Source organism: Octopus sinensis, linkage group LG4, assembly GCF_006345805.1.
Source record: "Octopus sinensis linkage group LG4, ASM634580v1, whole genome shotgun sequence".
In the NCBI taxonomy this organism is placed as follows: domain Eukaryota; kingdom Metazoa; phylum Mollusca; class Cephalopoda; order Octopoda; family Octopodidae; genus Octopus; species Octopus sinensis.
The window spans coordinates 109152086-109169585 of record NC_043000.1 but is presented as its reverse complement, the minus strand read 5'-3'; positions in this window follow the sequence as shown (position 1 = coordinate 109169585).

The window sequence follows — 17500 nt, the reverse complement described above, 5'->3', positions numbered from 1 at the left end:
ACTAAATGATCACTATTCGTCGAAGCGTACAACTGACCAGCTCATCTAATCCAAAATATCTGTCTTAGACGATATTTTAAACGAAATTTTGGGAGAAGGAGGAAATATGGTAAACACGTGTCAGTTTTGAAACAGAAGTGGGGAGAAAAGTACAAGTCCAAATAGTACACGATACTATTTTGGAAGAACAGAGTTGTGGGCTACAGTCAGAGGCATTGGTTATAATGTCGATCTCTGATTACCTTTGGGCAGGTGATAGTACTGGTGTAACATTTGGGTATACGTTGTCGGATGGGATCATGAAAGGAGTACGTTTTCATCATCCTGCAACATCTCAGAATAATACCAGAACTTTGTTTCGTTGATGGATCTGGGATGACGAACTTTGCAGTGGGGATCTGCTTTCGAATCTAAGGATACGCCATCAGATATCACGAGCAAACCACCATAGTTTCATGTGATCGGTTTATTAAACGTCAAATCAGCGTAAAGCGATGACATAGATAAGTTTTCTCAAACATTCTAGAATTTTACTTCCGATCCTCTCTTAAAAACTGTTCGATCCGCATTTTTTATTAGCCCGACGATACAGTAAGGCACCATGAGTATAGCACAATTATTGCGTTGTAAAAGTAGTATGTCGTCATAGGCTCCAAGCCGTATCTCTCTCCCAGGCCAAGGTAGTTTGTCTCTATGTGCGATAAAACAATCTTCTGTTAAATGTTCGCGGGTTCTGTTCACTTCTATATGCAGTCCAAGAAACATATTTCCATTCATCAACAGAACAGACCTACATTCTCCAGACTGTGGCACCTTGAAACATAGGTGATGTGTATGTGATGAAGCAGAGGATACGCATGTGACAGCAAAACTCATTGAAAGGCAACAACAGGTCATGTAGCTTATCGATCCCAGGATGACACGAAGAATAACTCATGGAATCGGCAAATGAAATTTCTCCATCATGATTATCAATTACAGCCGGGGAAGACAAAGAGAATCACCTGCAACAGCAACGAGAGTTTATACATAAAAACCGGGAAGTGGTCCCCATATATCAACACGGCCCCATCCACTCTTAAGGATGGGGACAAGACGAACATTAATGTGGATAAGCAGACTCCCTCAAAAAGGAAGAAAGACAAATGAAAACAGGTTCAACGGAATAGATTTAAATCTTTAAAGAATGAAATGGGAGTACATCTCTTACGAAGGAAAAAAAAAAACTCCCCGCCGTTTGAGAATCATTTCCCGCTCTGAACGAAAGGAAGTTTGTATGGATTCGTAAAATAAAGTTCCAATAACAGAGGGTGCACAAAGATCCTAACGAAGCTAAGATTGAGTGAAATATAAAAGAATTTTAAGAAGGATAAAAAGAGGATAATAGTTAAAGAGATTTTTTGAAGAATTATATTTCAATGATCCGGGGGACGTAATCTGCGGACGGAATGTCATTCCGTTCAAGGAGAATGTTGTGATTTCAGTCTCTTATACGCCATGGAAACCGAGCAAGTCGCCTTGGGGCTATAGAAAATAAAGCCTAGGGGTTGATGATGATAATGGCGACGATGACCACTTGCATTTGTTCTCACTACTTAGAATAGTTAATATAATATAAACCGGTTCGATTGACCTTACAGTTCTCTGTCTTTAGCGGCATGTCTCATTATTAGAATTGACGATGGAGGCGACGGCACTATCGGTAGAAAAATGGTTAAAATATCTTGTGGTGAATCTCTTTCCGCTCTCAGTAAATGTGTGGGGGCTAGTACTTATAGTGTTGCATCCACGATTCTAAGATTGTAGTTTCGAATCCTCTAGTGGGCAATGTGTTGTATCATTTCACGTTCCTTCAGTCCACTCAGCAGTAAGTGAGTAACCCTGCGATGGACTGCCGTTCCATTCAGGGAGAAATGCCATGGAAATCGGTTAGTCGACCCTGTGAGTTTTAGGACTGGAGACAGTAGTGCCCACGGATTATCTCAGCATTAGAATAGAAGAATGACAAGACATTTCTTTTGTCGGTGTTTAGCTGACTCTGGTTACGCTCTGAATTGGAAATCTGCAAAGAACCATTTTATCCTTCATCAATACAAATATATAACCGAAGCAAATATGTAACTGTTTATATCATTCTCTAGCACAAACAAAAACAAATGGCACTGTGCCCAAGTTCCAAGTCATTATCAGTATCAGGTCAGGAATCGTGCTTATTCATATTCTTACATCTGCTACGATAAGGTCTTTCAGTGTGAAATACAATCTCAGCCAGGAAGAACAAATCTTAATTTAAAGAAAAAGAAAAACAGAAAAGAAAAGAGGGAAAGCAAAATGAACAATCACACACGAACATGCATGGATATATCCACGTATGTGCGTATGCATGCATGCACGCACTCATGTATGTATGTATGTATGTATGTATGTATGTATGTATGTATGTATGTATGCATACATGTGTGTATGTATGTATGAGTATGTATGTATATATGTATAAATGTATGTATATATGTATGTATGTGTGTGTGTGTGTGTATGTGTGTGTGTGTGTGCATATAAACAACTATTGATGATAAAAAAAAACTGGGAGCGCCAACGAACTTTTCCTTCAACAAGGAAGGATTAAGTTACTTTTCTCACGAAACCTGACTATACAAATCTGACATTAGTAAAGTTAGCGGATAGCTTTCAACGATCTGTCTGGTTAATTAAACCATTATCATGCACCCGGCCACCCTGTTTAGTTACAACCTATAGTTATAACTAGCAAAAATTGAACAGTGGGGCTAAAAAGCTTCCTCGTTCCGCGTCTTTTACATCAAGATAAAATGGCCATTTAAACTGCTTTTAAGGGTTACTTTCCCATTGTCATCTTGTGCCTACACAGAAACATGCAGAGTGTAAGCAACTCTGCCCAAGTGTGGGTGTAAAATATGGATTATTTTTATTTCGGTCTGAATCTTATGGGGTACTCCTTTAGTCGGTGAACGCCATCCTATACTAGTCAGTACTACACTTTTTCAAGTGGTGTATGATATACATTTTGAACGGTGAGAATTTTCCAGAGAAATGCAACTCAGAGGAGATAGAATAGGTCAAAGTATACATATAGAATCATCATCATCATCATCATCATTATCCGGTCGCATTGCTTGCACGGATTCCCGCGACTCTGTCGCCAATCAATTTTATATCACGAATTTCTATTTGAAGCTAGAGTCACAATGAATCCTTCATTGGATGACTGCACAACCATGAACGCTCCCCCTATAGATACATTTCAGTTACTCTTTTGACAGAGCATCAATGTAAGCATTTCCGCGCCGGCTCAGTTGAGCACTTTTGCTGCCACTTCATACTCCACTCTGCTGCACTCCCATGATTTTAATGCGTCCCTAGCTGAACAGGTGCTATGCCTTGCTAAAGGAAAGCCTGTAATGATTCAGCGAACGGTCATCGCTCCCCGAGGGATTTTCAAAACATCCGCATACCGTGGAAACTCGCATACCGTAGTGTATCTATCTATCTATCTATCTATCTATCTATCTATCTATCTATCTATCTATCTATCTATCTATCTATCCATCCATCCATCTATCTCTATCTATCTATCTATCTATCTATCTATCTATCTATCTATCTATCTATCTATCTATCTATCTATCTGTTGTCTGTCTGTCTGTCTCTGTTTGTTGGTCTGTCAAGATGTTTGATTCGGCCACATGTAACATTAGTTTTGTAGACTTGTTACAGGTGTCTAGCTCATCGGGTTCAGGCAAACGAATGGGGCCCGAGCTCATTTAATCAAACTCTTTCAACAATAATACAACTCCTACAAAATGTGTTGAGTGTCTCTTTCTTTCGTTTGTCCTCCTACTTAATCCAGGCTACATAGGTTTCATAGCTAGCAGATCCTTGGAAATAATAATTACTCAACAAGGAGTACTCCACTAGCTACTCATCAGGCCGAAGATACCTTAGTTAAATGAAGGTTACATTGTCGTCAAGGAGACCAACGTTTTACGTCAATAAACCACTATCATCACTGAAAGTTGTTTTTTTATACCTTCTACGGACTACACGAAACTTACTAACCCCCTTCATCTGGATCCCTAGATTTTACAATTACATTTCATATATATACATATATATCTGTTTGTTCCTTCTCGAGCCGCGCCTGGCTCATAGGGCCACTTTTCTTCGTTTCCTTGGCGTATAGGTTCACCACCTGGACGGGACGCCGGTCCGTCGCAGGTGAGCTGCAAGATGCAGGAGGAAAGAGTAAGAGAAAGTTGTGGCGAAAGAGTCAGCAGAAGTTCGCTACTACCTTCTGCCGGAGCCGCGTGGAGCTTAGATGTTTCGCTCATAAACACACACATCGCCCAGTCTGAGATTCGAACCCGCGATCCGTCGACCGCGAATCCACTGCTCTAACCACTAGGCCATGTGCCTCCACACACACACACACACACACACACACACACACACACACATATGTTAAATGAAATGAGATAACAAAAACCAAGGCTGTGTGGAATTTATAGGACATTTATAAAGAGAAAGGTAGTCTTACAGCTGTTTCTGGGATATTAGGGATATCCCTTCATCGGAGACGATGTGAGATGGTTAAATAGAGGGAAATATTAGAGTTCAATATAAGGAGTTATTTTGGAAAAGGATGTGGATAAGAAGATGGTATATATTTTTCATTTTTCATTCCCTTCGAAATTTTATCCTTAATAGTGGTTTGGAATTTAACTGTTCTCTCTAGCGTGCAAGGAGCCCTATGATGGATGCCACTTATTTGTTTAAATATACACTGTGTTTATATGAATAATATATAGTCTATTGACTAAAGTTTTACACGCTAGGCCACTGGTAATAGAAATTTCTAATAATTCTGATTAACCTTTGATATTATTAATTATTGATAATTTTTTTCTCTGGATAATTTTCGAAATGAAAAAGCCGGTATTTTTTATTTACTGCCGACAAGGAGCTGCGTTTGCGCGGTAGATAGGAAAAATTAGAATGTATAAGCACGGGGTGTATACTGGATTGTCTCGTGTATATATATTTAGGATCACACATTTAAAGCAGTGTTCCCATTTCTTGCCTAGTGTCTTCTTGACACCTAGGGCAGAGAAACGCACTGTATACATTGGTAAGCCGGTGCTTTTCTCTGCCCTAGGTGTCAGGAAGACACTTGTTTACTGGTCATGCTTCAAGAACCCTGCGAAGGATTCTTTCATTTCCAAGCAATGCTCATTTTTGTAGGTGTTCTACTTTCACACTTGCACCAATCTTTTTCAGCCATGTTGGTAGTTGAGTGCTAATGCTTCCAAGAGCACCAATTACTATTGGTATCACCTCTACTCTCCTCATTGACCACAAAATTCTTATTTCCTATTCTGAATCGTCATAGTTGTTTATTTTTTTCTTCTTCTTTCACATTGATCCTGTTGTCACCGAGGCATGCTATGTCGATTATCATACATGCTCTTTCTTTATTATTATCATTATGCTTAATTTCTAATTAAAACAACGACGATGGTAATGATGATGATGATGATGAGGATGATGATGATGATGATGATGGAATAAGAATATGCATTAAATCCGTCGCCAAAATATATCTTTGCATAGTTAAAATGTAAAACAGAATCAAAGGTAGACTGGAACGACGAAATTCCCAAAGTGACGAAACCGAACCAGACAAAGAAATCATCATTTGGTTCAACTCATCATTTATCATCTCTGTAGATTCCAATACAGTAGCCAATTCAGTATTCATAGTTTGATTGTAAAACACCCAAACTACTTGTAAAAATCATATACCGCTCAATAAACACAATGAAATCGTTAGCTATATGTGCCTAGAATGCATTGCCCTCGAAATCTTACAGCAACATGTAGTACATTACATTCAGAAAAATCTTAAACCTACTGCTAAAATTCAGCTTAAGCAATCAGATATCTTGTCCAATTGCTAGTAAGAGGCTCACAAGAAGACTAGTGTACCAAACTAAGCCATGGTCGACAAACGGCATTTATCAGATTCACAGCAAATACGTTTATGTATAACGACAAAGAACATATCTATTCATTCAGAATTAGCAAATAGAAAAATATTTCATCTCAATAGATCAATACATATGAAGTTCGAATCAGAATGGAAATTGATAACATTTCAAGATGATGATTTATTTTTGAAACTGAAAATATATTACGTTAACGGACAAAGAAGATAAAATCGTCTGCTGGCATGGGAAGACCGAGAAAAAACAAAGCAGATGAAAACTAAAAATTGAAGAATAAAAATAAAAATCTTCCAAGTACAGATGGAACATAACTCTATTTATAGCAGGCTTGTCTGTTAGTAAAACATTTATAGAAGCAACAACTATTAATAGATGAACTTTTACTCAAACTGCTACACCCAAGAAAAAAACCTGGCCTATGCCATTAAGATAGGCAAGGATATACTTTTCGCCGCACCGAAAGGAATATCAACACCCATTAAATAAATGCCCAATCTCATACCCCACCCGTATATATATATATATACATCATATATTATATATCATATATTATATATCATATATTATATATCATATATTATATATCATATATTATATATCATATATTATATATCATATATTATATATCATATATTATATATCATATATTATATATCATATATTATATCATATATTATATATCATATATTATATCATATATTATATATCATATATTATATCATATATTATATATATATATATATATACATATATATGTATGTATGTATGTATGTATGTATGTATGTATGTATGTATGTATGTATATATACAAAGCTCCCCAAAGGTCAATCACAAAAAAGATAGATGGCATGTCAGACCTTGACTACTGGGGTAGACTAGAGAAGCTGAAATTGTATTCACTCCAACGACGCCGTGAACGCTACATTATCTGTATGATGTGGAAAATATTCCATCAGCACTGTCCGAATGATGTTGGCATCACCTTCAAAATGCATCCAAGGCTTGGACCACGTGCCATCCGTCCACAACAAAAATCTAAATCGCATCACATAACGACAATGCGGCACAGCTATTTCACCTCAATTGGACCCGCTCTCTTCAACATTACACCAGTACACGTCAAAAAAGAAACTGACCACACAAAATTCAAGAAGTCTTTGGACAAATTCCTTCAAACAGTACCGGACAAACCACCCACACCCGGATATGTCTCCGCAAACAATAACTCTCTGCTCGAATGGGCCTTGGTGCCCAAATCCTGAACTGAAAGACTTCGCCAGGTGGTGCTATTAAGTTAGACATGGCCTGGGCCAATACTGGCCAAAAACCTTTCTAAGTTATTCTAAGTTATATATATATATATATATATAGAAGGTTTGGAGATGATATATAAGTATTTTATATTAGAAGACATGAGGCACTCAGAAATCCGGATGGTTTTATATTTACAGATATTTATTAGCATGTTACATGTTTTTATACATCATATATTATATATCATATATTATATATATTAGCGCTTACGTCCATTCTAGTGGAGTCTTCAAATTGAACTAAGTTTTTGCAGGAATTTTCGCTCTTTTTATAGTGTTATTGAGTGTGTAGTGGTGGGGAGAGATATAAGATAGTACAAGAGGGTGATGAGTGGGGAGAAAGTGAGAGAGAGAGCATATGTGTGTGCGTGTGTGTGTGTGTATGTTTGTGTGCGTGTGTGTGTGCGTGTGTGTGAGTGTATGTGTGCGTGTGTTTGTATCTGAAAGAAGTGTTAAAGAAAAAGAAGGAAAGAAAGAAAAGGGAGAGAAAGAAGAAAAAAAATTTTGTTCATCTCTTTGCAGCTGGTCAGGTTGTCAATAATAATCGACTGTTTACTCCAAGGGGGGCAAGATGTCACTTTCCAAAAAATTGTCTGGGTTTCCTTTTTATCATTGTCTTGTGAGAGAGTGTGTGTGTATGTATGTGTGTGTGTGTTTGTATCTGAAAGGGGGTGTTAAAGAAAAAGAAGGAAAGGAAGAAGATGGAGAGAAAATTTGTTGATATCTTTGCTGTTGGTCAGTTTGTCAATAATAATTCTTGGCTTTTAGTAATGGTAAATCCAGCTGTTTACTTCAAGGGGGGCAAAATGTCACTTTTCAATAAATTGTTTATTTCCTTTTTATCATTGTCTTGTGAGAGTGTGTATATGTGCGTGTGTGTGTATGTGTGTGTGTATATGTATGTGTATATATATGCATATATATGTATGTATATGTCTATATGTAATGCAGGTATGTCTTTGTGATCGTGTCTTCCCCGCTTGGTAACTAGCGTTGGGTTGTCTAGACCCTGCAAGTTAGCGGTTCGACAAAAGAGTTCGATAGAATGGTCGCAGACTTAAAAGAAATATAAGTACTGGAGTCTATTTGTTTGACTAAAACCCTTTATCGTGCTGCTCCAGCATGGCCGCAGCCTAGTGACCGAAACAAGTATTAACAAAGATAAAACATAGATAAAAGATATAAATAGTTTGAAAGAAGAAGAGACTGAGAAATAAAGAGGAGATAAAAAAAAGGGAGGAGGAAGAGAAGGAGGAGGAGTAGGAGGAGGAGAAGACTAGTCTTTATTGTGTCTTCTAAAGAAAGTTTGTTGTTGATATCAAAGATTGTGATAAGCAGAGTCATTAAAACAGAATTTGAGATATCACATCAAAATATTTGAGTTAAAATAACAGCAACAACAACACTAATAATAATATGACTGACAACAACAACAACAACAACGACGTCAGCAGCAACAACAGCAATCTCTACAGAAATCCCCAGGAATTATATAAGAGCAATGGAAACGAAAATATGAAAATGAAACAGTAAGTATGATAAGGAAGTCATAAATGGTTGTAGTTGAGTCGTAAATGGAATTGTATCCCGAGGGAACAGTCACAGAACATTCTGACGTAGACATAACACCCGGCAATGGCTGGGAATTCTGGGCATGAAACTAGGAGGACTGTCTGATGCGACAACGTACGAGACGGAAACAATAAAGTGAAGTTTAAAAGTCTGTAAACATCGTATACATAGACACATATATATTTGCATATAAATACACACACACATACAATATTCTTTGACGATAATAGTATTGACAATGGCTTCGAAGTTTCGGTCAGTTAACCCATCATCAGCCAATCTGACGATGACTTAAGATGCCACGACACGTAAGATAAGGAACAAAAGAAGTCTCATCACCTTCAAACGGGCCCCGGACGCGTATCTGCAACACATTTCGGATGTGTCTGCCTGCGTGCAATAATTCTTAATTCTTGACGCGAATGAGCCACAATGGCCAAAGAATAATGGCAAAAGGAAACGTCATTAAATGTCTTTTCCAAGTGGTGCTATTAAGGTGGACTTGCTTCTGCTATTGGACTGTAGCCATGCTGGAGCACTACCTCATAACGTCCATCGCATTAATTATATATTATAAGGCATTTTTTATTGACACTATCCAATTCTACCAACTATTACTCCGAAAGATGCTGATAATGATGATGACGAAGAGGACGGCAGCGACGATGAAGATGATGATAATGATGAGGATGATGATTGAAATGATCATGATGAGGATGATTATGCCTTGCGAGTGTATTTGGTAGAGGGAAACTGAGTGGGAGCTATACATACACTCACACATACACACATGCACACACATACATACATACATACATACATACATACATACATACATACATACATACATACATACACACATACATACATACATACATACATACATACATACATACATACACACATACATACATGGATATATATATATATATATATTTATAAATATATGCATAAATGTATGTACGTGTGTGTGTGTGTGTGTGTGTGTGTGTGTTCATGATTATGTGTTTTGCCCCACCGCCGTTTGGAAACCGATATTGGTTTGTTTACGTTTTTTAACGTATCAGTTCGGCGTAAGGGTGACCGATAGAATAAGTACCAGACTAGATTTAAAAAGTAGGTACTGGTCTAGATTTGTTCGACTAAACACTTCAAGGCGATTTATTGTCGTAGCTATAATCCAATAACTGAAACCGGTAAACGCTAAAAGATCCTGCTTCGTCCGACGCTAACCTTTTGCTCATCATTTGCAAATCAGGGCAACATGAAGTTGGAAACTTCCTAATCAGTCGCTTTCTCTTGTGCTACCATGCTATATTGATACTGCTATGACGTGTACAGGTATTTAGCTATACGTTAAAAACTCATTAAAGAAAGAAAGAGAGAGAGAGAGGGGGGAGGGAGAGACCTGGAAATATTGCAGAGGTTTTTGCTTTACATCACGTCGAATTTCAATTTAGATGGAGTTTATGAATAATGATGCAAATTGAATAATGTATTGGTATTTTAAGTGAGAGTAAATTTGTGCAAGAAAACTGCTCTATATTTCGCTCTAAATCAATTCTCCGACTAAGAATGGTTTCCATGTTCTTCTTCCGTGTTTTTCTTTCGTATAAAATGACTTGATAGAGAAAGAATTTAAATAGCGGTGAGTTTTTTTTTCCATCGTGGACCACCAAGCTAGAAGGAACACTTAAATGAAACACGTACAATGTCAGTGTTCACTCGATAAACTGCACTACCTCACACTTGATATTTATAGATAAGTAGTCTGGGTCATTGTGACTTAAGTACCTTTGCTGTGAACACGGTGCAATGTTGATGACAAGATACAAGTTTACAACACTTCAGCTAACTGGCCGAGGCTCCATCATTTTGGCCACATGCCCACCCTGGTCGAATTATCTCTGGTGTCTGAATAACTGAGAACAAATTTTTTAAAATCTAATTCTAGCAATAAAATATTTGCATTGGTCCCTTGTGGAACTGTATTAATTTACCGTTAATCTGAATGAAGACATCACTGTCAAATGGTTACGAAATTTATTTCGCAATCGTGAGGTCTGGAGTTCTATCTCACAGCATGGAATCTGGGTCAAGCGGGGTTTTTTTCTTTTCTTTTTTTTTGCCGTGCATTCGGGTCAACCCGATTTTTGTGATTAAAACTAGCTTGACAGAAACTGTATGGAGGTCTGTCGGACGAACTGTACCAGTAATTCAAACGTGTAGCCGCGTCACACTGGGTAACCCTAATTTGACATGGGATTTACGTTTGTTATGAGTATAGTGGTCAGTGGGATTCTCAGCTAAATATATGCTAATTCAATGAGTAGGTAATTCAGTTGATGCTTGAACAGGGTACTTATCGTCGAAATCGACGGAGATCCTGCTACTCCGAAATCATTATATATACCACGTTTCACACTCTCTGGGTGACCATTAATACAAAGGGAGATAACTAACACTTCACAATGCCAGACGCGATTTATATACCACTTTGTTTTTATGGGTTGGTTTGCAAGGGAGTTGCATCGCTTATTAACCCTCAAATTTTAGGTTCTGTGACAATAGTTGAGAGAAAAAGAAGGAGCCATGATTCAACCGTTTTTCTCGGAGCAGGAACCTGGAATTAACGCCTGCAGCCGGATGGAATGCACTAGAGACATCCTAGATAAAGGTGGTGACTTTTAACCAGGCTACGGATTTCGTCTATCACCATGAACAAAAATATTTAATTTGATGAGGTTCCACAAAACTCTTGCCTACCCAGTTTCATTCAGAAGGATTAGGTACCAGTTGCACACTCGAACAAAATGCTTTGCAGTTGCGTCAAAATGTAGACCACTCTGCGAAGCGAACTTCTTGACTACTCGACAATGTTGTAGTTTTTTATTTCTACCACGGTCAATATCTCTTTAAGAATATATTTTTACAAAATATTTGTTGTTTTTCATATTAAATTAAAAATCATCTCCTTAATGTTTTCCTTATGTGATGTCTTCACATTTTCTCTTTTCAGAACTCTTCAAATTTATCTTCATAAAAAGAAAACAGGATATTTTTTCGTAAAACAATCCATTTTATATTATATAAAATTACTTCATGTATATATATATATATATATATATATATATATATATATATATACATATACATACATATATATATGTATATATATATATATATATATATATATTATATATATATATATTATATATATATATATATATATATATATATACATATACATACATATATATATGTATATATATATATATATATACAAATTCTATAAATATATATATATATAAATTCTATAACGTACGCGACTAGTTACGAGGCTCTAATAACTAAAAACTGTATTTTAAGGGAGTATGAGGAGTAGAACAAGCAGAAGATTGACTAACGTTAATTGAAATTAGTCATACTGGAAGACCTACAAGTATGAACGAGACTGATAATCTATCATTTATATATGACACTAATGAATTAAGAGATGTTATTTTCGTTGTATTCAGACGAATTGAAGTCCATCCGATTACTAACTCATTAATAATAATAATAATGATGATGATGATGATGATAATGATGTTGGTGTTGATGAGGATGATGATTTATGGCTAACTAAAATAATTTAATGACTTTTAGTATAAAGTTTAACTCAAAACAGAAAATGGTGAAATTGGTTGGCCCCGAACTGAAAGATATTGTTCAGTTTGTGTAAATGAAAACTCTACACCGCAAGGATAAACATGCCATATTCTATATTTTATATTCTATATTCAATATTGCTTAACAAAATCTTTCCAAGCAGCAACTCATGTACGCTAAAATATGCACATTTTTAGGTTACCCTTTTAATGTTTTATCTAAAGAAAAAAAAATGATGAGTTCGCGGAATTTGCAGGCTAGTTAAGGGAATGAATGGATGGAAGCACTCCGTCGGTTACGACGACGAGGGTTCCGGTTGATCCGAATCAACGGAACAGCCTGCTCGTGAAATTCACGTGTAAGTGGCTGAGCACTCCACAGACACGTGTACCCTTAACGTAGTTCTCGCGGATATTCAGCGTGACACAGAGAGTGACAAGGCCGGCCCTTTGAAATACAGGTACAACAGAAACAGGAAGGAAGAGTGAGAGAAAGTTGTGGTGAAAGAGTACAGCAGGGATCACCACCATCCCCTGCCGGAGCCTCGTGGAGCTTTAGGTGTTTTCGCTCAATAAACACTCACAACGCCCGGTCTGGGAATCGAAACCGCGATCCTATGACCGCGAGTCCGCTGCCCTAACCACTGGGCCATTGCGCCTCCACAGTTAAGGGAATATAAAGGAAACGAACCAGAGATCTCGATACAATATATTCACTTTTAAATTGAAACAATTTGTTCTCATAGTCTCTGCGTAGTTAAGAATAATCACAAAATATGAGAATAAACTGATTTCATTTTCAATTTTTTCCTAATCTTTCACTTTGAACATTTTATATTTGACAAGATGAACGTACATATCGAAGCCAATAACCTTCTATAACAATACTCTTGTGCTTTTCTCCGTCAGAACAGATGAATAAGGAAGGAAGGAAGGAAGGGGTGATGGCAAACTGGTAGTGGGATGATGGAAACTCTACGGGGAAAAAAATCAAACAGCGTTTCAACCCTGTGAGTATATGTGTATGTGTGTGCTTGTACAGGGGAAATATGTGAATGTTTGTATGTATGAACCAGTGTTCTTTCAGTAACAAGCGATGATCGATGTCACATCTCAAAAGACAACCACTAAGATAACACGGACAAGAGTATTAATCTGACTTACCATCCATATTCTGTTTTGTTAAATATATTATTGTTATAAATACACGTCTTAAATTAACAGTTTATACATGCCCTTAAATTATCTGTATTAAGAAATTTTCACCCAGTGTTCTTTCGGTAACTATACATAAACTAACCTGGTCCCTAATGCTTAGAAAATATCCTAAAGGATGGATATATTCTAAGCATTACCCACTATTCTAGTTTTCTTGGCCCTATGACCGTATTTTGCTTGTCTGTTCGTCCACGTCCACCATCGTAAATCCTACTCTGATGTTTTGCTAGTTTTGTTTGCTCTCGGCCCTGAATTCTCCCCCCCACCAAAAAAAAAATATATATATTTGCAGGCACCGCCAACATGGAAAGCTGTCAGTCTTATCATTAATGGTGCGAAACTGAGTATTCCCAACTGGTTGATAACTGAGGAAGAATTAGGGACCTTCTGTGTTTGTTTCCTATCCAATTGTACACTCAGTACAAGTTATGTCGTTCGTTTATTTACCACACATTTTTTCAAATCTCTCTCTCTCTCTCTCTCTATATATATATATATATATATATATATATATATTATATATATATATATATATTATATATATATATATATATATATATATATATATAGGGAGAGTTCACGAATAAAACAAATGACGGAGACAGGTGGTGTACAAAACCAACAGATGTATTAGTATAACGCTCAGGAGTTGAAAAAGTCTTTTATGTTTCGAGCCTACGCTCTTCTACAGAAAGGGACACAGAAAAAAAACACGGAAACAAGGAGAGAAAAAATGTCTGTAGTGGCTACCGATCTATCATATATATATTATATATATATATATATTACGGGCTTCTTTCAGTTTCCGTTCACCAAATCTACTCACAAGGCTTTGGCCGACCCGAGGCTACAGTAGAAGACAGATGCCCAATTTGCGACGCAATGGGACTGAAGCAGGAGCGATCTGGTTGAGAAGCAAACTTCTTACCACGCAGTCAATGTTGATTTCATTCCTATCAAATATTTGGAATTATGGGTAATTGATACTTTTGATATGTTGATACCTGATGGCTATACGAGTGTTTATGTATGCATGTTTGATTGCGCGTGCATTATATGTAGGTGTAAGTGCGTGTGTGTGTGTGTGGTGTGTGTGTGTGTGTGTGTGTGGTGTGTGTATGTGTGTTTGTGACCATGTGTGGTTAGGAATGATGTGTTTTACACCAACAGACAAATTACAGCTCAATTTCCCTGCAAATTAATACCCAAAGTGAGCAAACTCTGCTTAGCCAGCATGAATTTTCTCTTTCTCTCCGGCTGTCTCTCTGTCTGTCTCTCACCCCATCTCTCTCTCTCTCTCTTTCTCTCTCTCTCTTTCTATTGATAAATCACCAGGTGGAAATACTTAAAATCTACTTGCATGATTGCCAGAATATATCCTGAAGTGAAGGCATGAAAAACACTTGCTGAGCACGGGGCGATCAAAAAGATAACCCACAGCTCCTATGATACGTGCAACGTAATAGAAATTCCGGTGGGATTCCACAAGATCTGTGGAATACCGAGGATACTGTTAATTGTCTTTAATTGCTTTTCTAATTCTGAAGTTGATTTGTGGTAAAGATTGAATTCTTGTTGAGTGGGTCACGTAGAGAATGTTCTTTTCATCTAATCTATTTCTTTGGAAGAAGAGGCCAAAATGCTGCCAATCCTTCCAAAAACAACGTTGAAACGTAATGTTTGTTTAGAAGAATGTTATATGAAGGCGACTCAATAGAACAGGGTGAACATATTTATCAAATTTTTGTTTTTAAAATGAAAAACCTTGATTTATTTTGGGGTGTAAAATTAGTTCCTTTCATTTTTCTTCCATTTACTTTAATCCTCACTTTTCAACAACGATTTTAATAAATCCCTCAGTAAAATATTTTCTTTCATTCAGTTCTATATTCAAGAGATGCCCACGGACATATAGCGTATTGGTTAAGAGTGCGGGCTACTAACCCCAAGATTCCGAGTTCAATTCCAGGCAGTGACCTGAATAATAATAATAATAATAATAATAATAATAATAATAATAATAATAATAATAATAATAATAATAACATCAAAAAACACCTTAGGAATGAGAACCCAGATTCGAAATTTCCCCAAGACAACTGATGAAGGCTGGAGGGTAAATCAGCCGAAACGTTGTATTTACAACAAACAAGATGAGGACAAATATCCGTCATATGTAAATAATGTAAATTATGTAAATTATGTTCTCCATTGTTCACGGCTTAATGCCATCGTTCTGTTCGCTTGTCAATGCCTTGACCGTAGAAATCATTGGGTCTTCATTCGAAGAATTCATGGAGCCATGTTTTCAGCTCCACGTCGTTGTCGAAAGAATCGCCTCACAAACTGTTGGAGCGCAACCGAAAAAGGGTAATAATCTGAAGGCGCTACATAAGCAGAATACGGAGGGCATGCTGGAACTTCCTGGCTGTGTCTTTCTACGCCATTTTCGGACAAATTAGCAGCATGAGGGCGAGCTTATGTCATGTTGAAGAAGTACGTCGCATCACCGGTCGGATCTTTCAACTGAGAGCCCATCAGGTTAAGGTGACGGGTTAGGATATCATGAGAATATCCAATCTGCTGAGCCAATTCCTCAGTAGATTGGCGGCGGGGGTCCCTTGAGTAAGCTCATCTAATCGATCCTCATTGATCTGAACGAGTCAGCCAGAATCTACAACGTTAAATTTCCCCTCCTTGGAGCGATGTCTCGAGCAGCTTAGGTAGCTTTGGAATCTTGAGTGGAAGCGAAGAGAAACAGATGTCGAAGATACTTATGTTTCCTCCTTGGCACTCCATCATTATGTCATGTCTGGGAAAGGTAAAATGTATTCAAATTTCAAAAACGATTAACAGAAGAACAGAGCTACAAAGGCATGAACCAGTAAAAATAGTTTCACTAAAGTGAAACGAATAGAATAAATGAAAAACATGAACAAAATTATATCATTGAGAATCAAATAAGCGTTTCTTGTAACCTTTAATGAAATTTAGCAGAGAAGATAAATATAAACTGAAATGAAAATAAAGTCAAGTAAAGAAAGAATTTATTAAAAATATTTTAATTTTAACTTACGAAAAATATTGTAATACTTTATTTCCCCAATCCCAACGTTTAAAACCAAAAGGCACAGTGAATTTTAAATATATATATATATATATATATATTATTGATTAATTAGTTGTTAATATACATTATTGATTAATTAGTTGTTATTTTTTATTAAACCTTTTAAGCAATTTAATTTTTAAAAAAAACGGCGGAACTTAGTTGCCAACCCAATTTATATATGCATATATATATATATGTATATATATTATATATATATATATATATATATATATATCTATATATATATAATATATATATATATATATACACATATATATATATATGCATATATAAATTGGGTTGGCAACTAAGTTCCCGCCGTTTTTTTAAAAATTAAATTGCTTAAAAGGTTTAATAAAAAATAACAACTAATTAATCAATAATGTATTCGCCCTTGTTGTTTACAACTTCTTCCCAATATTCAACAAGATTTTCAATACCTCGTTTTGTAGAAATCACCCGATTTAGACTCGAAAAATTGATCCAACCAAGCTCTCAATTCTGCATCAGAATTGAACGAAACTCTGCGCATAACATTTGAAAGAGATCGAAAGAGGTGGAAATCCGTTGGTGCCAAATCAGGAGAGTACGGCA